Genomic DNA, 22,731 nt, shown 5'->3' with positions numbered 1-22,731 from the left:
CACTTTCTGCTAGTCATTCACGTTTTAAAGCGCTGTTTTCTGCCGTAGTCACGTTTAAAACACCGGGAGTAACATCCGGTCTAGATCTGCACGTGGCTTAAAGAGGGTTCCGCCATCTTTAAATACCCCGGCTTCTTTAAACACCGCAGCCATGTTTTAAACCGTACATGTTCGTGATATCATTTTTATTATTGCTTTGATTTCTTTTTTCCATTCCATGCATTTAACTTTCATTTCATTTTTATTGATTGTTGTTTTTCTTAATTAATGGTTTTATAATACTTAAGTTCTGCCATCAGGTTTATTTGGGGTGTTGCGTTTATCATCTTTTGACACCTGTATGTAAATAAATCCTGATTGATTTTTAATGAGTGGTTGTTGTTATTTCATGCAAGATTTGGTCACAAATTGATTTGTTTAAGCAGAACCAGAGCTCGAATTGCACTCCTTCAATTGTTATTCTGGAAGTGATAGTAAGATTTACTGTTATGCAGGATAATTCAAATCATATGAGACTGATTTTCTGCTGTTAAGTTATCATCTTTCCCCGGATTAAGGCCCTGGGGTGGTGCCCCTACGAGAATTATTATCATTTTGATAATTCAATTTGATAAATAGTCGACTTTATTAATTATTAATAATTATTTAATAGAATTATCATTAGCCTTCGATAACTGATCAGATCAGCTACCTGTGTGGCACAACAACAGAAAACAAACTGGGGGAAATGTCACACACTGACACTATCCTTTTCCTTGAAAGAAAACTAATTCGAGGCTGGTGGGGTCCAGCTTGCTGCCAGCAGCGACAGAGTGGAGCCGCCGTATGGAAGCAGCGGGAGACGATGTGAGTGTTGAAGACTGAAGTCGCCAGGACAAAGAGGACGTGTCAGTAAGTTGGCGCCGGTGATGAGCAAACCGCCTCCATTTCACCTGTACTTTCAGCCTCTGACACTTAACGGGTCTCTGATCTTCCGTCATTACTCCACCCGGCTTCTCTGTAGGTCACTGATGTTCGTCTGTCACTGACCAGACATCCATCCACATTTAAAAGACATTCAGATGTTTCTCATCGTGTCTGAACCTTTTATTTCCTCTCTTCATGTGTCCCACTCTTATTCAGCCGTTTTCACATCTCCGTGTCAGTTCTCCCCCAACCACGGACTTCACCTAAAGGTCTTTGTCCAGTTCCCGGGACTCGGCGGGGTCCCATTGACTGAGGAAGGTGTGAGAAGGACAACGAGGATCCTCGCCTCTAAGTGTCGAAGGGCAGGTTTAAGCAGGCTGACAGGTTTCACCAGGTCAGGAGATGGAGACGTTCAGCGGACTGGTTGTTTCACACATCTCCTGCACACTGACGTATGGAGTGTTAGGGCCAGGCAGGAGAAAAATAAAAATAATATTTTAGAGGAGGAAGATTTTTTTTTCATTATGCACTTCGAGAAAAAAGTCGAAATTTCGACCTTATTCTTGAAATTGTATTTCAACATTAATCTCGACATTTCGACTTTTTTCTCGACATTTCGACTTTTTTCTCGAAGTGCACAATAAAAAAAAATCTTCCCCTCTCAAATATTTTTTCTCCTGCATAGCCATAATACTCTTCAGTACGGACGTGTCCGAGTGAGATCCATTTAGAAATCTGTTGGCTAAAAAAAATACAGGGGCCTGGAAGCTTGAGTGTTCTGCAGTCCCTTCCCTGTCCCTAGACCCTGGGACCTGTCGGAGCCTGTGTCCTAGCTGACAGAGCTCCACTACTGTCACCCCCCCCCCCCCCCCCCCTCCTTCTCCAGTGTGCTCCTTCCTCTTGTGGCACTTTTACACTAGTACCTACTCAGCCCGACTCAGCCACCAGGTTTAGGAACATCTGCACCTCAGAGTTGGATCACCCAACAGACTTTTGCGCTGCCGTTGCCTGTTGAATAAAATGAACAAGAAGCCGCGAGTCGCTCTTTCACTGATTTCCGCCTCCTGACTCAGACGTCTGACGCGAGTCGAGTCGGGCTGAGTAGGTACTAGTGGAAAAGTGCCATTGGTGTCGCTGTCGCTGGGGATGCCACGTCAATCACCACCCACTCTTGTCTCAAATAAGGTATTAATGAAGTTATCAATACATGCAGATGTGGAGTGACCCCATCTCTGCCACATGGGTCAGAGTTCTTTGTTTTTATGGGCTGAAGTTTCTTACATCCAGACATAACCTTCAGCACGCACATCACTATCTAAATGTTTTCAGGGTTTTCTCTGTATGAACAATCATAAACATTACAAATCACACAAAACAAGCAGGATTTACCATGCACCAACATTGATTATTATCAATATTTATACCCAGATAAGGATGCTTAGTTCAGGAGTGGAGCGCTGCACGGCCCCTCTGCTCTGTGAGGACCTGCAGTACTCGCTAGTAACTAAAGAACATGTGTCATGTATGTGTCTGATTTCTACAATAAAACATTCACAACCAGGAACATTCCACATTTCAGCAAACACAAGGGTCATGGGAGGATTTTGATCCTCTGCAAATGCACGTCAATAACTGAGGAATATGTTGGGCACGTATTATTATTATTATTTATAGTGGATATAATAATAATAATAATAATAATAATAATAATAATAATAATAATAATAATAATAATAATAATAATAATAATAATAATAATATTAATAATAATAAATATGTGGTAAATCATATTTTTCTATCCTTCATCAACATCAGCATAAACACTGAGAGACAAATCCTTAACTGTGGCAAAATCTCTCGCTGCAATTATAGCTCTGTTTGCCATTATCACAGATTTCAGCAGAAATAAAATATGAGCTGATAATTTTGCTAAATATATTATATCAGCTATCTGATATCATTTTAAGGTTTTCACCTTTCAAGCTTTTGTCACCTCTGACACCTTAAATCCAAATTTGTACAAAAGTCATATCCCGGGGTTATTACAATACTTTCCCGGTAAAATGTTTGGCTGCTGTGTAAATGTGGGGCATGAAACACAGTTACTGGATGTCTAAATAAGGTGCAATAAGTGCAGCCAGTAAAAGTTAACATACAACATGACATAAAAGCAGGCGAATTTTCTATTTACCCGAGGTGTTCATCACATCTCACCGTTTATACACACGTTCATGTTTTCTCAGTTGTTTCTGATGTACTTGGATGGTTTGGTGTAATTCCCCCCTCCTCCGGTTTGATCATAACCATCACCAGGTGTAAATCTGCATCCAGCCAGTAAGATGACACATTCTTCACCACGTCAACCACGCATGAGATTCACACATTATTACTGCTGCACATGCAAATCAGAGGTGCCAGTTTGCACCTTGGTGGGTGTGAAAAGATAAACCTCTCCAGCAACACCAGGGAGGGTTGTTAGTTGTTAGTGAAATGTGAGAACCTGATATGTTTTGATCAAAGTGCGACCGGGTGGGGTGTCCTTACTGCTTTGTTCCAGAGGGCAAAGTCAGTCATCCCTCTCTTCCACAAAGCACGCTTCTTTTAAACTCAGTGTTGCCTTAAGGAACCCGTACAGGACAGAAAACAGAAAACCTTCCTGTCGTGGGAGCGGCCCTCAGATCAGCTAGGGGGGGGCTACCTGGCAGGGGATCCCTGCGGATCAGCTACTCTATTGGCGCTTTTACACTAGTACCTACTCACCCTGACTCGTCACGCCTCTTCTCGACTCTACTCGCCTTGCCCTCGTTTCTTTTCAATACCCAGATCAGAAGTAGGAGGGTTGGAGCGAAGCTGCTGTGACGTAAACGAAGAAGACAACAACACTAAAGATGTAGAACCTGGAGGAGATGATATATATGTGCTGCTGGGTCTGTGGCTTGCGTTCAATATCAAGTAAAAAAATTTGAATGAGAGAAGCTTCAAGCGGCGACACTTTAAAAAAAAATGTGGTTTGTGTCGGCGCTGCTGAAAAGTCAGCTGGGAGCCGCAAGCAGCTATGAAGAGACAGAGCTCCTGGTAGATCTGGTCGTTCTTTATCACCCGTCTACATCCCTTTTTAATTCTCTCCTCAGCCACCAGGTTTATGAACATCTGCACCTCAGAATTGGATCATGAAACAGACTTCTGCTACCGTTGCTGGTCGAATAAAATGAACAAGAAGCTGCAAGTCGCTCTTTCGCTGATTTCCGCCTTCTGACTCAGACATCTGACGGCCCCGCCCCCCGACCAATCGGTGGCCTCTAGTGTGATGACGTCAGATACAGCCCGACTCAGCCGCTTAGAACCTCGGCAGAATAGATACAGAACAGTATCTACTCGGCACATTAGACCCCTAGTGCAAAAGCGCAAAACCGAGGCGAGTCGAGTCGGGCTGAGTAGGTGCTAGTGGAAAAGCGCCATATAATACGTTCAGCATTCTCAGGTGACCATCTGGACCAGACATATTTTGCTGCAGGTAAATTTGATGAAGAGGGAGGTTACAATGAAAAAAGACGAGTCGGTTCAGGTCTTGTCCGACGGGGGGTTTCTTTTAACAGAGTGACTATTTGCACCAGGGTACAAATAGCAAGCCCCCACTAGCTGAGCTATTCACACCCTGTTGACATATGAAAACAAATGCATTGCCCATGCGCATGTGCACCAACGTGTCTGCAACAGAAGGCGCTTTTTCACTTGCCCATGCGCATGTTCACCACTCTAGAATTGGAACCATGTCCAACAATAGAGCCAGGCGAAACGTCTGCTCTCACACGTTTGTATGAACAATTTTTGCTCTTATGTCATTGTAAGATATTTTGAAGAGATTAAATTTATCAAAAGTGGTGTCAATACCTGTCAATCGCTGTTGAGCTGATGGATTTTTTTTTTTTACATTGATATTGGTAGGAGGTGTATATAGCCTACGCATCAGTACTTGCACCCGGGTGTAAATAGCCTAAGCCTTCTTTTAATCTCAGTCGCTACCACCAAGGTGAACGTTAAAAAGGGCCTGGTGCTGGAGGGCCTGGTCCTGGAGGGCCGTGTCCTGGAGGGCCTGGTCCTGGGGGGCCTGGTGCTGGAGGGCCTGGTCCTGCACGTTTGACATGTTTCCCTACCTCAACACACCTGATTCCAATTAATGATCGTTATCAATACTCATCAAGGGCTGCACAGGTCTGGTAATGACACCACCAAGTCTGTCAGAGTGTGTTTAAGCAGGGACACGAGGGCCCCCGAGGCACTGGCGGTTCTAGGATTTTTCTGAAACAGGGGCCATTATGGGGCCAAATGTAACCGTCAGGGGCTAACAGTATTACCACCATTTTCATCCAGAAATAGGGCTGCTTGACTGAACATCAATTGGCGACAATTCAATAAGCATTATCCAGCAGGATACCCGACAAACACAGCAGTTTATGATTAACATAGAATATGAATCTCTTAATCTTTGAACAATCAGGTCAAAGTGCTATCCTACCAACCGAATTGCAACTTAATTGTTATGGATTTCTTTCTTTGAACCCAAGCACACGACGCCAGACAGGGTTAAACACGGCGTAGTTTAATTGTAAACCAAAAAACCCCCCAAAGGGAATCCACAGAGAGATGTACAAAAAAATCACCAGGCACACAGCAACAAGCAAACAACTAAACAAACAAACAAAACGAACTCGATTGGAGCTACTGGCAACCCCGCTCTTTAACTTTCCCATAGATGAGATGACGAGCTGCAGCTGAACGCCGCTGTCCGCCGGAGTGCGACACACACTGCGCCAACTCCGCGCTCCCAGTGCGACCGGGCCGCGGAGGAAAGCCCAGCCAACCGAGCCCTAACACAAATGTAGCTAGTGTGGTTGGTCATTTTATAAGCCAACAGTTTTAATGTTGGCTAGTTACAGTTTAGTTTAATACAAACCTAAACTTTACTGTACAAAATAAGCAAGAGCATTTCACTCACCAAAGTACGGTGTTACCGTGTAGTTTGAAGTTCAATGTGGTCGCCGCTGACTGGCAGAATTTAACATCATCCTCTTTCTTTGGAAGCAGAATGAAAACGCAATCCTTACGTTACGTTCAGTAACTCAGTAATTCACTAATATTTTAAAAGGAAGTGAACCCTCCCTCCAAATCAAACTGTCCAATAACGTCTACCATAATCTGTTTTTCCCACCTTGAGTGCACTGAGCTGTTTCTTCTTCTATTCACTTGTATTGACGCAACAGGCGCCACCAACAGTTTGGGGGTGGAACTGCAGCAGTGATCATCAAATTCTTAGCTTGCCCGTTGATGGACAGAACAGGGGCACTTCAGGGGCCTATCAGATTACAGGTGGGCCCACTAACAGGATCACACCCATTATGTAAAGCTGAGTGGGGATCAAGATGCTGGATGATTAACTCTGACGGGGGTCTGTCGAGTCACAGGAGCTCGCAGAAGGGGACTGCTCAGTGATGAGACATCGTCAAGCCTTAACTCTCCTCACCAAGGTCCAAGGACCATGTCGTATCAGCTTGTCAGGTAAAAATAAAATAACTCAGGCAAAGAAAAAGTTATATCTATCATATGTTCAGTTACATAAAATATATTTGAAAAAGCTGACGTCTTTTCCACCTTCAATATTTTAGTGTCCTGTCCACCGAGGGGACGTCTCTAGTAACATGCTGGCAGGTATCGATTCTGCAGAGAGCGAACGAGCCCGGACTCCATCTCTGCCCCTGGATGCACTAATTCACTCTCCGACTGAGGCGAGCAGCGCTGGACGCCAGCCAGGAGTCAGGTGAGGAGAGAGGGAGCAGAGGGACGGAGGCACTGGCCAGCAGGACGGAGGAGGAGTGTGTGTGCATGACTGAAAGAGAGAGCCCTGCTGGCGCTCAGCCAGAGTGACGGGAGTTTAGAGTTACAGGAAGATGTCTTAGCAGCAGAAATGCCAGAGCGGACCCAACGTCCTCAGACAAGACTCAACGAGGAGTTCAACCAACATCAGCTATTATTTGCAGCAACAAGGAGCCATCTAATGTCAACATGGCAACTGGTGACCTTCTTCTCTGATGATGAACTGAAAACACTGAAACGGTGCAACAAATGTCCAGCAGGATTACTATAAAAAGGTTACGAGGCCTCAACTGGGATTATTTTTAAGGTTATTTATTTATTTGTAATAACTCTATGAAGGCCCAGTGGTGCAATCACTATTGTCTTTGGAAATCTGTTTCAACATTGTGTTTCACTGTATTATTTTATCCTGCTTTATTTTTCCATTTCGGCCTCTTGTTGAAATTCTACTTTTATTTATATATTGGTACAGTAACCCTGAATGTTTCCTACAGTGATGAGTTTCCTTTGATTTTCTTGTGGTGTTAATGTGTTGTTGTTTTCTGCAGTGTTCTTCTGGGGCCATCATACATAAATATCTTTTTTCTTTTTTTATTGTGATCAACTGTTTTTTATTATTTTGTTGATGCATACAATTAAATCGAACAGTTTTGGACGCAATTGTATAGCACCTTTAAGTCACCCGTACCCCCACCCACCCTGTAGCGATCCAACAAGACAACAATAACACAACAACAGGACAAAACAAGCAAGACAAGAAAAGCAAAAAAAATAAATAAATTAAAAAAAAAAAAAAAAAAAAAAAAGAATTAATAAATGTTCAGTCAATATTCAGTTCTTTCAGTTTTTCAATGGCATGTGTCCATATTTTAATGTCCTGGGTCCCGCACACACGCAGGGCTTCAGGGGGGACTGGGGGTCGGTACTCCCCCAGCCCGGCCCGGCTGAGATTTTCACACTCACAGTTAACATTAAAACAAAAATTGCAAGTATAATCTCCAAATATATTTTGGGTAAAATCGTTCATCATCAACAGCCGTCTATCAACGTCATACGTCATCATCGACCACTTGTCAATAGAGCGCAGTAATCCTACAGCCTAAACATGAGCGGGAGTTAGAAACACAAAAGTGGAGCGATAAAACGCAAAGAAAAAGAAAAAAAGGAGCAAGAAATAGCCAAATTGCCCAAGCTAGACGCATATTTTGTTCACCCTAATCCTCCTCCTGTGGGAGATGAACCTGACGTTGTTTAGCAGCGTTTCATCCCCCATGTCCCCGGGCGAGTACCTTCAAGTAGTGGTGAGTAGGACACAATACTTCAAAATTAATTTGAACTTGTATGTGAATTTATGGGCCGCCGTGACAATTTTACTACACTACTGTCATTAGTTGAAGTGGATGTCACTTATTAGGCTGTTTTTGTTGTTCTTGTGGTTTGCTGGACTTTGTCATGTTATATCATTATATGAAGTGGGTTTCCGCTATCTGTGGTGCTGATAAATACAATCGAGTCATAGGGGCGGACATTAAATTATATGTTACCCTGCTGCAAGTAAACATAATTATTCAGAAAAATTGTATTATTTTAAAAAATTTGAGAATTATCTTTCACAATCTTTAATAGGCTATGTTCTGCTCTTACATCTGGTAATGCTTGTAAGCCCTGTTGTTGGGCATGTGTAGGCTATGATAATGAGACGGGTATTCTTGCAGCCTAGAGCCAGACGGGAGGTCATGAGACGAGATGCTCCAGACTGCAACCGGCCCGGCTCTGATATGTTCCGCTACTGGTCCCGCAACATGAAATCTTGCCACTGAAAGTTCCATATGTAGAATGTCCATAAACAGATTAAACCAGTGACATTGTTGGTAGATCGTGTGGTGATTTCCATCGAAGTGCAAGCATTTTTTAGCGGCTGTTAATCCTGCCAGGTACACAACTTTTTCTTTCTATTGTAATTTACTGTAACTGAGAGTCATCATTAATCAGGAGCACCCTGGGAGAACATGGGATTGCCTTTCCAGTGACATTGGATATATAAATATCTTTTTTCTGTCACTATCTTGAGGTTTAGAGCGTTAAACAGACTCTCACTCTTGTGGTTTGGGTTTTACTGTACCTGCAGCTGCTGCATCCTCCTAAAGCCTGTGTTTGATTAGATGGCTGAGATGAAATAAGCTTCCCATCATCAGCTCCCACCCCAGAAAAGTAATGATAATAAGATTTAACAGATCTTTTTTATCATTTACAGTAAAATAAATATTATTTTTTGTGGGATGCAAAATCACTTTCAGAGTTCATGTAAGTTGTATTTAATAATAGTGATGCTGCTTCTTTGGGTTTGAACGTTAAACAACACAAGGGCAGTGAAGTAAAGACATTTAGCAGTTTAAGATTAAATCAGTCAACAAAGTGGACCGGGCTGTGAGAGTCACCCTTATTTCCCAGATTCATGCTAAAACACCATCCCTGTACCGAGAGATGCTCAAGAAACAGACCCTAGCCACCTCCCATCTGCCCGACCCGGCCCGAGAGAGCTACTTCAGTATAATATAGGGACTATTTTTGTAAATGCATTCTCTCTTTCGTCGTCCCCGGCACCTGTCACACACTGTCATAAATTCGTAAGAAAAGTCTTGATATAATTAAAACAGAGTTTTTAACAACAGTAATTTTACACCTTTACACTTTGGCAGCTGCTTTCATTTGTTCTATTGCTTTCTCCATTTGAATAGTTTCCTTAAATGAACCCAAGATCCCTCTATTGTCCAAAACTGCTACGACCCACTCAAAGTATGTATTTACTAAGTAATATTTATTTAGGTATTTACAGGATTAGGTATTTACAGGAACAATTGCACGTCTAGTGAACTTATTATTGTTAGCTGGACATTAATTTGTGCGAAGATGGGCAAATACCTTTTTACGTTCATTTTTTAATTACATTTGAAGAATATTTGATTTTGAATATTTGATTTGTTTTGAGAAGTGTTGTGCAGCTCCGGTGGTCTCCCATCAGGAGACCAGGAGTCCTTTCAGACCTCCACAGGAGATCCTCCAGACCTCCACAGGAGATCCTCCAGACCTCTACAGGAGATCCTCCAGACCTCCACAGGAGATCCTCCAGACCTCTACAGGAGATCCTCCAGACCTCCACAGGAGATCCTTCAGACCTCTACAGGAGATCCTCCAGACCTCCACAGGAGATCCTCCAGACCCCCACAGGAGATCCTTCCTGTCCACAGCAAAAAAACTCGTTTTTAGGGACTTAAATTAACTGCGACAATTAATGTTCCTTTGGGGATAAATAAAGTATTTTGAATGTTTTTAAATGTAAATATACTGTAAATTTAATTTAAATTGAAACCTTTGATCCAGCGGTGGAATCAAAAAAGTCTCATCTCATGACATGAAAGGAAGAGCCCCTTGTCTGAACCTCTAACAGAAAGGCAAAGCTAATCAATACTTATGGCTCACTCTCTCGCTGTCCCCCTCCGTCATAAAGCTGAGATAAGGACACAGAAAACATATGTGTGAGCTCCCCGGGCCGTTTGCTTTATGAGCTAAATGACACAGGTGATTAAAGCCCAGGCAGCATGTTCAGCTCTAATATTAGCTCGGTGGATGTGATGCAGCGTGGGTGGGGGCTTGTGCTAATATTAGCTCTCAGCGTGGCGGCTGCTGGGGCTGCGCACTAATGATTTCAGCAACATGACAAGTTGTGCAGTTTAGCAATGTATAAAGCCTCCAAGAGATTAACGAGGCTTGTGTTGAGTTGATGTCGGGTGAGGGATATTCAGAGGCACCCATAGCGCAGCAGGAACTCGCCACACATATCATGTTATGTCATAAGCTATTTTTGGAAAGCAATATGCAAATTCCCCAAACTGTCACGCCTACAACATGCTATTCAAACTTCCGGCTTGAGCCGTGCTGCATCAAAACACACTAAGCCGAGCTGAAGAGGACTGACTGGATCTAAAGAGAGCAAGTGTTAGCGCTGTTATGAGTGTGACTCTTTGTGTCTCACTGCCTGTCCTACGATGGTGTTTGCAGGCAAAGGTGCAATCAGACAAAAGTGACAGGTCTTCTGAATCATGCAGAAGCAGCGGCAGTGTGAGCGTGTGAGAGGGGAGAGATGAAGAAATGGTTATTAGTGGAGGAAAGATGGGAGCGCAGCATTGGCAACTCCTCCATTCACTACAATGACTCAGTGAGCGTGGACTCACCCACAGACAGGCTCCACAAATACAAGACAACGCATCACTAGCTAGCTCCACACATTCTACAGGCTCACTCTTGTTTACTCTGAGATGTAACTTCAGATCTTGCAGGTTATACAGGAAACAAGTGTTTTGTACAGCGTACCCTGTTAGTTAAAATATTCACAAACTGCAGCACTGCTCAGATGAACTCTTTCACTTGATCGTTCCCCAAAAAATGATCAATGATGGTTGAGAGGGACAGACTGCAGCGTCTGCAGAATATTTGGATAATGCAGGGTTATTTCCAGCATTGTTGACGCGTGTTACTGGAGCTGGACAGTGGTCATCGGTGGCAAAGGAAGAGTTTGATGTTTCCACCAGTGGTCACACGCTGCTTTTCAGTATACTTGGCCTTAAAATCAGAGAAAATGTCCTGTTTGTAAAACACAGCATGCACCTGGAGGCGTTTTATTTATTCTATGATATTGTAAAGAATACGTCCTGATCAGGATTGTGAATATGTTATTCATCATTATCTCTATCATTACGCACAGCCTCCTGGTGAAAAAAAGTGACTCTTTGTCTTCCTTATAAATACATTTCATGGTGAGACTATTTCTCTGTACATTTTAACAGGTTTGTGAGACTTTGCCGCCCTCAGAGGTGCATGTAAATATTACACGGCGTCCCGTTTAAGGGGAGATATACCCAGGAAGAGTTAGCAGGTAAGAACTGAAGGTGAGACATGCTCTGCAGCAGTGCAGTCCCACCTGAGCCTGACAGACTCCCATGAAGAAGCAGGCCACCGAACCAGTCACAGGAAAGATGAGGAGAGACACAGTTGAGCGTAAATATCAGTGGCTTTGTTACCTTTAATGACCCCTATTAACTGTTTATCAGTGGGGAGCCGTGTCTGGACACAAGCTGCTGGTTCACATCAGAGGAGGATGTTGGAAGTGTGACACCGGCCTCCTCCATGACAGTGTCCTGGTCAGATCCAGCTCAGTACCGCCATGCCAGCTGATGACACGCATGCTGTTACCCTCTTACCCTCCCACACTCTCAGGTCAGCCTCCCTCATCAGCATCACTGTGCCCGTTGCCCGTCTGTCCCGTATGGGGTCCAGAGCCTTCAGCCGCTCTGCCCCCCCGTCCCTGGAACTCCCTCCCCCCTGACATCAGGAACATGAACTCACTATCAATCTTCAAATCTCATCTAAAAACCCACCAGTTCAAACTGGCCTACTCACTTTAATTTCTCCCCCTCTAGGCTACTGCGGATTCCTGATTATATTTCTGATTTATTGCATTTATATGGTCCTTTGCACTGTGAAGGTGACTTCGAGTGCCCTGACAGGCGCGTTAAATACATTTAATGTGTTATTATTATTATTATTATTATTATTATTATTATTATTATTATTATTATTATTATTATTATTACCAAACCAAGAATAGAATAAAAGAAGCAGACAGCAAACCAAAGAACCATGAACATGGAGATGGCTGCTGTGCTTCTGTGTGCAGATGTGATGCCGGTGGTGATGGAAGAGAAGAGGAGGGGACCGAGCGAAGGCTGAACATCATTTCCTGTCTGCAGGATGACCTATCAGCACCGATTCAACACCGAGTTACATACAACGATTTTTCAGGACCATGCTGACGTACCGAATCCTCGGCAGGATGTCCCTCAACATTAGCAGTTCCAGGTAGTTTCACCACCATCCTGGGTTAGGGTTAGGGCTATGGTTAGGGCTATGGTTAGGGTTAGGGCTATGGTTATGATTAGGGCTATGGTTAGGGTTAGGGCTATGGTTATGATTAGGGCTATGGTTAGGGTTAGGGTTAGGGTTAGGGTTAGGGCTATGGTTAGGGTTAGGGTTAGGGTTAGGGTTAGGGCTATGGTTAGGGTTAGGGTTAGGGGTGATGTCACGATAGCCATCACTGACACAGGTGTTTTCATTGTTTCTTCTCTTTCTTCTTTTTCTGCATTCTTCTTTATCTCCTCGTATGCTGCCGGCCATTTACGAACAACAAATGCACATCAGCGCCACCTCGTGGCCGTCTGTGTTATCTGTTCAGTCTAAGGTTGTTATCGTGGACACGGCGGCTGAGGGGCCGAGCAGGCGGTGGGCCCTGTTAGAGGTTCTGGTCTGAACCCCTGCTAGTGTAAATGTGACTCTGCTAATCTCCCCTTGGCCTTTCCTCTGCTGCCACCTCTCAAGGAGAAACAGGAGCACTGAACTGAAATGTCCTGCTGCTGCACCTGAGGGCAGTTCACGTACAAAACAGTCTGCACAACAGTCCCACCTTGAAAGTGCTGCATGTGAGACACTACATAGCATCCTTAGTGTGTGAGCAGCTCTGGGTCCAAGAGTCTGGATAACGGCTGCATGCTGCACAGTAAAGGGCTACATTGGGATTGGGTCAAGACAAAGCAAGGCAAGTCAGATATTTGGAGAAACTGTGTTTAGTGTCTGTAGTGCATCTTGGAAGAGAGACGCAGGGATTGGGACCTCAGTCGGTCAGCAGCATTATCTTCCTCCACAGCAATATAATGACCAAGTGATTCATTTGTTACATTAATTCATTCCATTCGTTAACTTTGCTTATTTTATGTTATTTATTAGTGTTATTTGAGCCACTCACAGCCTACTCTTGTTGCTATAACCTCAATCACATAACTGATGTGTGCATGAAAGGGGAAATAGCTTGGGCAATGATGACAATGATAGACTTGCATCCAACTTTCGGTCAGGTGCCTATGAACTGTCAATTATCCATCAAGCTCCACAATGACCATGTTAACATTAAATCAGATAGATTTGTCTGGGACATTTCTCTTGCGGGACGAGAGAAGACACAAAATGAATGCATCTCTATTATTGTGCATCAATTCTCAGAGTTTTGCGGATGCGGGCGGGAGTGTAACACACACGTTGCGGGTCAGAAATTCAGCGGGAGCGAGATGAAGAAAACAGTCCCGCGCAGGGCTCTACTGCACAGCTCCCTTCCAGCTAACAAAGAAGAAAAGAGCTACATTTAAATCACTAATCTGTCTATAGCCGTGCTCATGGGTTCATAATTCACGTTCATGCATCATGCAAGTTCTTGCGTGCTTGTGTGTGCAGGACTGTAGAAGCGGTTCCGTACGCCCACAGGTGGAACCACAACAGCTGTCAGCTCTGTTTCCAAGTCATCGGCTGGGGTAGCATAAAAAAATGATGTTAAAATCTTAACTTTTACAACACATGACACTAGAATATATCTCCTTGGTCATATAACCCATTTCTTTTATGGCTACGCGCGCTTTACCCTTGAAGACAGCTAAATTATCAAGCGATCAGGTTCCAAGCTTTCGGTTTTTGACAAAACATGAAAGTCTGTTTCACCCCCATCGGCTTTTATTCATTAAGTGTCTACTTTTTCATTGCTTTTGTTTATTCGGTTGGCTGAAGTTCATTCATGATGGAGATATACCCTCAATATTGTGTCCTACTCTAATGTTTTTTTGAAGTCTCCACCCTTTTTCACACCGTTTCTAGCGAGGAGTACTCATATATACGACAGCCCATCTCACACATCGGGTGAGCGTGCTCATGGATTTGGAGGCTCAGTCTCTGAAAAAGCAATGAAAGGAAGTGTGTGCTTTACCGGGAATTGGTTTGACTTAATAATAAAAGCTTCCCAGATTTAGTTACGTCAGAACTCAAGTAGGATCAAAAACTGACTCATGAGCTGAGCAGCTGTAACTTTTCCCTTCATTCACATTCGATATCGAGTTAACAGGGTTTAAGACAGGATCTGTACATTTGGACAGTTGTGTCGCGAGAGGCTGCTCTTTGAAAAGAAAGTTAGTTTTTAGTCGCCCTGAGAGATACCAAACTCAGAGGAACATTTTAAACATTTATATGGTGTAAGCAGCATTTTAGTTTTGCTCCAAATGCATCAAAATCACGTCATGACACGTTCTCCATTCAAACATATACAGAACAGCAATGCACACCTTTTCTGGTGCAAAGATTCATTCATCAGGAAATCTAGAAAGACGGCATAATCATAGGTAGGACTGATCAATAGCGGGTTAAAATGAATGATTACCTTGCTTCATAGTGGAGCAGCTCACGCTGACAGGGCAGCGCGTGCATTGACATGCCCACACACCCCGACTCCACATCAAGATGCAGCCACTCATCCTGCACAACTCCACACATGTCACCGTGTCATTCACCCACATGCATTAACACATCTACTGCTCCAGCTGATTCTGTGCAGGTGTCACCTGTCTCTGCTGCCATGACACACATCTGGATCATCGTGAGAACCTCACTGCTTGTTTATTTATCAACTCTGCATCGTCAGCACAAGCCACAAACGCACAGCTACATCTGTAGTAGACACACATTTTCCTGCCCCCTCCTTCACGTCCCACCTCAGCCTCACTCACCTCTCCGCCTCTCCCAGCTGCTGCATCCATACACGACCGAGACCTCCCACAAGCCGTCCTGATCCTCAACCGTTCTGCTGCCTCGTCCTCCCTCCCTCTCATTTTTATCTCCTTCCTTCGCTCTCAGCAGAGCAGTCGGTGCAGACCTGTCTAACCAGCACAGCCAGCCTCCCTCCCCAGCAGCAACATTCACACTCATCCTATTAGCAGGCAGAAGTCACGTAGCCCCGCCCCTCCCCCCTTCCCTCCGCCTTCCACATACATGCTGAGTCAGTGTGGAGTGGTTAACATGGGTGGGGAAGGTGCTGCAAGAGGAGGAACGAGTGTCGAGGGGGCGGGAAGTGTTGACAGGCACTGAGCTGCAGCCCAATCTGGACCCCCCCCCCCTCATGAGAGATACAGTTCAAAATAAAAGTAGCAGATGTGAGTGGATGGGAACATGAGGTCTGATCTGCAGGGAAGAGGTTTCTGGAGGGTGTGTGAACTGCTCCTCCACACATGAAACAATGAGCTGCTGTTCGCTCACGTCGGAAACAACACAGTTCTGTTCAAAAGTTTGCATGAGACATGTTGGCATTTATTTTGAAAACATAACTAATCTAAATCTAAACAAAAATAAAAGTTTGGCCATGTGAAGTCTTTTATCACGTAGAGTCCTTTTAAAATGATTGAATGAAAAAGAAATGAAAAAGAAACAGGGATCAAGAAACTGGAGCAAAAACAGGCAGGACACATGGAGGATAACACAGTACGGAACCACAAGGAGCAAGGGAATGACAAGACCAGATATACACAGGGGATAACGAGACACAGGTGCAGACAATCAGGGAAGATGGGACACAGGCGGGGCAGAACAGAAACCAACTGGGGGGAAATGTCAAACCCTGACATACGGGAGAGTGTTAAAGGGATTGTGACATGAAAAAACAATTTTTCTTGATTTTTTGTGTTTTGTTGGGTGTCTTGACATCAATTACACCCAAAAAAACGAACTTTTAACATTCAGTGTATTGTGTGCTTTCTGGGAGTTTCTGCATAATTATGCAAAAACGGCACATCTGGTTGGGTGGTGGACCTATACGTATAGGTCCGCTAAATCACCGCCCCCTCCACCCAGCTCCCTGCCCGTGCACCTATCCTCTCTCCGGGGCAATGATTGACAGGAAAGGGGGAAAAGGACGCGTTTTTCACTGCGCAAAAAACACCGTCATAAAAAAAGCCAGGCATGGAGTACTGGAGTGAAGTTTTTCTTGTTACACCTTTTTAGACACATTTGAGGGATATTGGCCAAGACTTTTAATAGTGTTAAAAATTATGTCACAATACCTTTAAGGCCATGCAGGAGAAAAAATATTTGAGTGGGGAAGATTTTTTTTTATTGTGCACTTAGAGAAAAAAGTCGAAATGTCGAGATTAATGTTGAAATACAATTTCAAGAATAAAGTCGAAATTTCGCCTTTTTTCTCAACATTTAAAATTTATTAACGAAATTTTGACTTTTTTCTCAACATTTCGACTTTTTTCTCTTCCTCCTAAAATATTATTTTTATTTTTCTCATGGCTGGCCCTAATACTGTTCCGTACTGAACAGCATGGTGTCTCTGCAGGTTTATTTTTGCAAATGAGTGTAATTCCCACGAAATGTCATCCCAGTAGACTTCTTGTTCTTAAAATCACAACTATACAAGAATCTCGTCCTGCGAGAATTCTCTACAAAACAAAGAAGAATATCTCGATTTCGAAGAATACAGATGGAAACATCTTTACTTTTGGACAGATTACTGCGACTGCAACTTCCGCTGTTGCAAAAATAGCCAACTGGAGCTAAAGGTTGCAGGTGATCGTTCAGCTGGTCACATGGACCGGAGTACAGAGGCCTGTCACCACCGTACAGCTGTAGTACAGATCGGCGCCTCTCTCATGCTTCAGGAAACTGGACTTCTCAGTCCCAGGACGCACCAACCCGACATTGGGCTTAAAGTCGGCTCCCGTCTCCCCGAGTCGGTCAAAAAAATACCCCCGAACACACCAACCCGACGCCCACTACATACGAGCAGCAACAACAACAGAATGACAACAGCAACGAAAGAGCAGCAACAACAACAACAACAACAATAGAGCAGCAGCAACAACAACAACAACAGATCAACAACAAACAACAACAACCGAGCAGCAGCAACAACAACAACAACAACAACAGAGCAGCAACAACAACAACAACAACAGAATGACAACAACAACAACGAAAGAGCAGCAGCAGCAACAACAACAACAACAACAACAGAGCAGCAGCAACAACGACAACAACAACAGATCAACAACAAACAACAACAACAACCGAGCAGCAGCAACAACAACAACAACTAGGGCTGCACGATTCTGGACAAAATGAGAATCACGATTTTTTTGCTTAGAATTGAGATCACGATTCTCTCACGATTTTTTTCCAATATAAAATTTATTGCACTTATTACTTTAACTTTGCAACAGCTGAACAAAAATATAATAACAATAAACATCTCTTGTCTTCTTTACACAAACCTTTGAATAATTTAAACAATAATAACAATTTGGAACAATATTTGTTCCTCCCTGAGTTGAACACCCTTTCAGAAAGGGGACTTGTAACAGATCCTGTAGTTCTGAGGCAACAAATTATTCCTCTGGCTGGGATGAACCCCCCATTGCCTTTTGCTGCTATTAAGAAGCTGCCGATACAAAAGGTAAACGTTACAAAAAATATGACGGTGCCCGATAAAAGACTGGCATCAACTTTGTAACAGCTGACATTGAACATAAAAACAAAAAAAATTTAAATCGTCGTCATTTGGAAATGAGATCGCGTTCAAGCATGAATCGAGATCGCGATTTTTTAACGATTAATCGTGCAGCCCTAACAACAACAACAACAACAATAGAGCAGCAGCAACAATGACGACAACAACAACAACAACAGATCATCAACAACAACAACAGATCATCAACAACAACAGAGCAGAAACAACAACAACAACAACCAAGCAGCAACAACAACAACAATAGAGCAGCAGCAACAATGACGACAACAACAACAGATCAACAACAAACAACAACCGAGCAGCAGCAGCAACAACAACAACAACAACAATAATAGAGCAGCAGCAACAATGACGACAACAACAACAACAACAGATCAACAACAACAACAGATCATCAACAACAACAACAGAGCAGAAACAACAACAACAGAGCAGCAACAACAACAACAGATCAACAACAACAACAGAGCAGCAACAACAACAACAGATCAACAACAACAACAACAACAGAGCAGAAACAACAACAACAACAACAACAGAGCAGTATTGTTAATCATGTTCAGAAGAATCTGAAACAGTTGAAATCATAAATAAATAAAACAACAACAACAACTCTTTGGTTGTTACTTGGAGCAGCGAGTCCTTCCTGTGGAGCAGCTGTGTTCCTGACCAGAGGGGTATTCCAGGAAGCAGGTTCAACAAAGTCCGAGTTTAAACCTCAACTCCGAGTTGACTTATCCTGAGATAGGAAACTCTGAGTTTTCGGTTCCAGAACAGCGGATATGAGTTAGTTCAATCAACTCTGAGTTTGTTAAGCTCGAGTTAAAAAGCCATCATCAGTAGAGCCCTGATACAAGGATTCACCATGGCAACCGGCGACAACAAAAGAGCGACATACTTTTTTTTTTTTTTTTTTAACTTTATTCAACCTTTCAATTTACAAAATCCCTTTGAGGAAACATTAGTTTGCATCTGAAGATCCACATACTTCACGCCACTGGACTTAGAAGTGTTAATATGTGCATATGGCGAGTATGAGAGCAGATTTCGGAAAGAAAAAAAAACAGCTGCAGCAGCAAAGGAGAGACAATTGGCGTGGGAGAAAGTTCCTGCAGTCAATGTGTAAGTTTGAATGCAGTATTCATTTAACATTTAAGCACACTGTCTTATAATATTACAGATGAAAACAGTGGTGGAATGGTATTGAATTAAATTTTATTGTCATTTAGATCAGGGGCAGCCGCCACACCTCGGCTTCAGGGGACAATGTAAATGTTTTTTTAATTTTTTTTATACATTTATGGAATTACTCTGTGTCTATTTGTATTGATATATTCTATTACTTAATACATATAAAATAACTACAAATGCATATCAGAACAACATGATGGATTTCACTAGGTCAGGGGTGCCCAATCCTGTTCCTCGAGAGCCCCTATCCAGCATGTTTTAGATGTTTCCCTGCTTAAGCAATCCGTGACAAGAGTAGCTGTTTCAACAACAGAGCTGTCCAGACCTTTATGACAAGATAATGATGACGAGTAATTAGAATCAGGTGTGAGGAAGCAGGGAAACATCTAAAACATGCTGGATAGGGGCTCTCGAGGACCAGGGGCCTGTACTACGAAGCGGGATTTGGGGTTAGCGAGGTAACTTCAGGTTTAACCCTGGGTTTTCAGGACTACGACGGTGGTTCACTTCTTACCGGGGTACATCGCCATGGTAACTTATGCTGAACAGCTAACCTGCTCCGGAGCAGGTTATGTTCGAGATACAGATCGCCGGGTATAAAAGCACCGCCCACTGACCAATCAGCTCTCTTGGAAAATGGCATGCCCTTTCGAAGAGAATCCAGTGGAGCTCGGTGCGCGGATCGTGAGAGGAAAAAAAAAGAGTGGGCTGACTTTCAACAAAAATTGAATTAGTCAAGAAACTAAGCAATTCCTTTCATACCCAAGTATCAACACTTTATCATTTATTTTCTCCTGACAGAGAGGTATGCGAGTACGTTTGTCTTTGCTGTAGATGCCCTCACTCCGTCTTTCTAAGAAAACTACTTTTGCAAATAAACCTTTATGTACAAACTGTAAATATACTGTAGAAACAAGGTATGAGTCATTTGAGAGAGGATGAAATGTCAGACCTCGTTTAATTTGAACACGACATGAACTTTTAATTTCAAGTCTAAATATTAAGTTAAATCACAGTGTAATTTATCCTTTGCTCTTCGCTACTGAAATCTGACAGCGGACTTCTCCATGCTTGCGATTGGTCATGCGCTGAAAACACCGCCCCTTTTATGTGCACGCGCTCATATCCATATTGGAGAAACCTGGGTTGATATACCGAGTTGATAACCACCGTTGTGTGACCGCTTAACGTGATTGCAATTGTCCGGGTTAGTGAATCTGGATAAGGAAAAGATATCCTGGGTATGTTGAACTTGCTTCGTAGTACAGGCCCCAGGATTGGCCACCCCTGCACTAGGTATTATCTTTCCCAACACTTGTATACGCCCCTCATATCTTGAAATGTGATGTCCCAGCGTCCCTGAAGACAGTGGTCGCTATCAATCTCGTTTTTAGTGCGCTCTGCAGTGTTACTAACTTACAAAAATGAAAATGAAGCAGACAACCACGCAATTAAAAAAAAAAGAAAGAAGGCAATGTTGCCCCAGCAGCAGAAGATATTAACGAGGCTGTTAGCCACTGATGGATTAATTATGCAAGTTCATTTTAAGGTAAGATCACCCTACCCTCTTATAAATCTGTTTAAGGGAAATATTTGACTTTTTTTTACTCTCCCTCTCCTTTTTGCATTTGGACTTTAACTGTTTGAAGTTAAACTCGGATGTCCCTGTGTTATTGTTGCACTGACAGTGAATAAACTACATTGCGTTTGTTAGATACGCTTTTTCTGCTCTCTAACTCTGCCGCTTGCTGTCCGTGGTGCAGTATTGCGTATTGCGTAAAGGTCCATTGGCTGAATTGACGCCACTGAGGGAGGAGACAGAGAGAAACTCAGGCTTTATTGAAGTAAACCTGCTAGCGAGCAGGTTAGGTTCAGAGGCTCAGTTGCCATAGTAACTGACTCAGAGTTTGAGTTAAATCGCTTTCTGGAACTGAAAACTCCGGATTTACCTCATCTCAGGCTTAACAAACTCAGACTTTTCACTAAACCTGCTTCCTGGAATACCCCTCTGGTGGTTGATGTAAGAATAGAAGGCTGTTGAGGTTAACGATGCTCTAGGTGACGCCACAGAGGCAACACAAACACATCTTGGTCTGCTTCCCCTCTGAACTGCCCCTGATGTCCCAACGGATCACTGAACCACATCTTCTCAGATCTACTCAGTGACGAGGCTGTTGGGCCACAAGCTTTGATTTCATCACACTCTCTTTCCAGCACTCATCTTTCTATGTGCTGCTCTTTGTCCTCTAGCGCCTCTCCTTTGCATTTGTGTGCTTCTGGTTTCGGTTTTCCACATCTGTCCCTGGTAATATTTACGGTTTGTTCTTCCTGCGTCCCGGTTTCTTGTATTTGGTACTCTGACAGCTATAATAGCAGATTAGAGACCATCAGATATGTTGCGTGACATCGGCCTTTGCAACAGCAGGAAATACCAGCCTTTGCTTTGCTCTGATATTTTGAGCCAGTCTTTAATAATTTAGCGGAGCATATACAGCCGAGTGATGATGCAATAATGCCTGTTAAGGCTGTTGAAGGTGAACAATTATTATCACAATAAAAAGGGAAATTCAGAAAATACAATTGATCCCCCTACTTCATACCTTCTCCCACAGCAGAAACATAAACAGGTAAATGTTCACCCCTCTAGATGATTTAAGAGAGAAGATGAATATGGGTAGCCTGAGAACAGCGTCACATGGTGGGGGTGGGTGGGGTGGGGTCCTGCAGACCTAGACATTTCCTGTCCCACCTCAAACACTGAAGACAAGAAGAGTTTTCTAATCAACATGGTTTTCAGAAAATCAAGGAGAAAGTGAGAGGACATCTTACAGCGAAAGGGATGATAAACTTGTGGGAGGTTGGTGCATGTGGTGGCTGCAGAGCAGAGGTATGAAGACCTCCGGAGAAGATTGTGTGAAGGAGGGTCCTTCATAAAATGAGGTATCGTAATAAGTGCTGTCAAGCGATTAAACAAATGGAGCAATTAATTAATTAAGATCTGTAATTAATTAATCTAATTAATCTCTTTTTTAATCTCACCTAAAAATTGCTGAGAAAGCCCTCAACTTGAGGTGTTTTCCTTTGAATTCATTACATGATTGTGGCAGATCAAAAGATTGATATATAACAACAAAAGTAGCTTTATAAAGTAATTTTTTAACAGACTTGAGCAGATGCAGTCCTGCCATTTCCATCCACTTGGCAACAACATCCGCCAGCCTCTCTGTCGCAGACGTGCGCATGCACGTGGTGCTCTCCTCGAGTCTAGTTTGGGGAAGAGTGTTGCTGTGGTAACATCGTTGCTGTGGTAA

At 43.2% G+C, this 22,731-nt stretch overlaps 1 protein-coding gene across 1 annotated transcript in view; it reads right to left on the bottom strand.

Moving 5' to 3' along the window:
- The window catches only part of LOC133419557 (PH and SEC7 domain-containing protein 1-like), a 117,973-nt gene extending 102,413 nt beyond the window's left edge, over positions 1 to 15,560 (bottom strand). The window contains exon 1 of the mRNA XM_061708774.1: positions 15,432 to 15,560. The gene's annotated coding sequence lies outside the window, so the exon portion shown is untranslated. The remainder of the gene's footprint in view (positions 1 to 15,431) is intronic.
- Between the last annotated feature and the right edge of the window lie 7,171 nt (positions 15,561 to 22,731).

The sequence above is a fragment of the Cololabis saira genome, chromosome 19 (assembly GCF_033807715.1).
Source record: "Cololabis saira isolate AMF1-May2022 chromosome 19, fColSai1.1, whole genome shotgun sequence".
Classification (NCBI taxonomy): Eukaryota; Metazoa; Chordata; class Actinopteri; order Beloniformes; family Belonidae; genus Cololabis; species Cololabis saira.
Note: the sequence above shows the minus strand (reverse complement) of the source record. Positions and strands in the feature narration are given on the sequence as shown.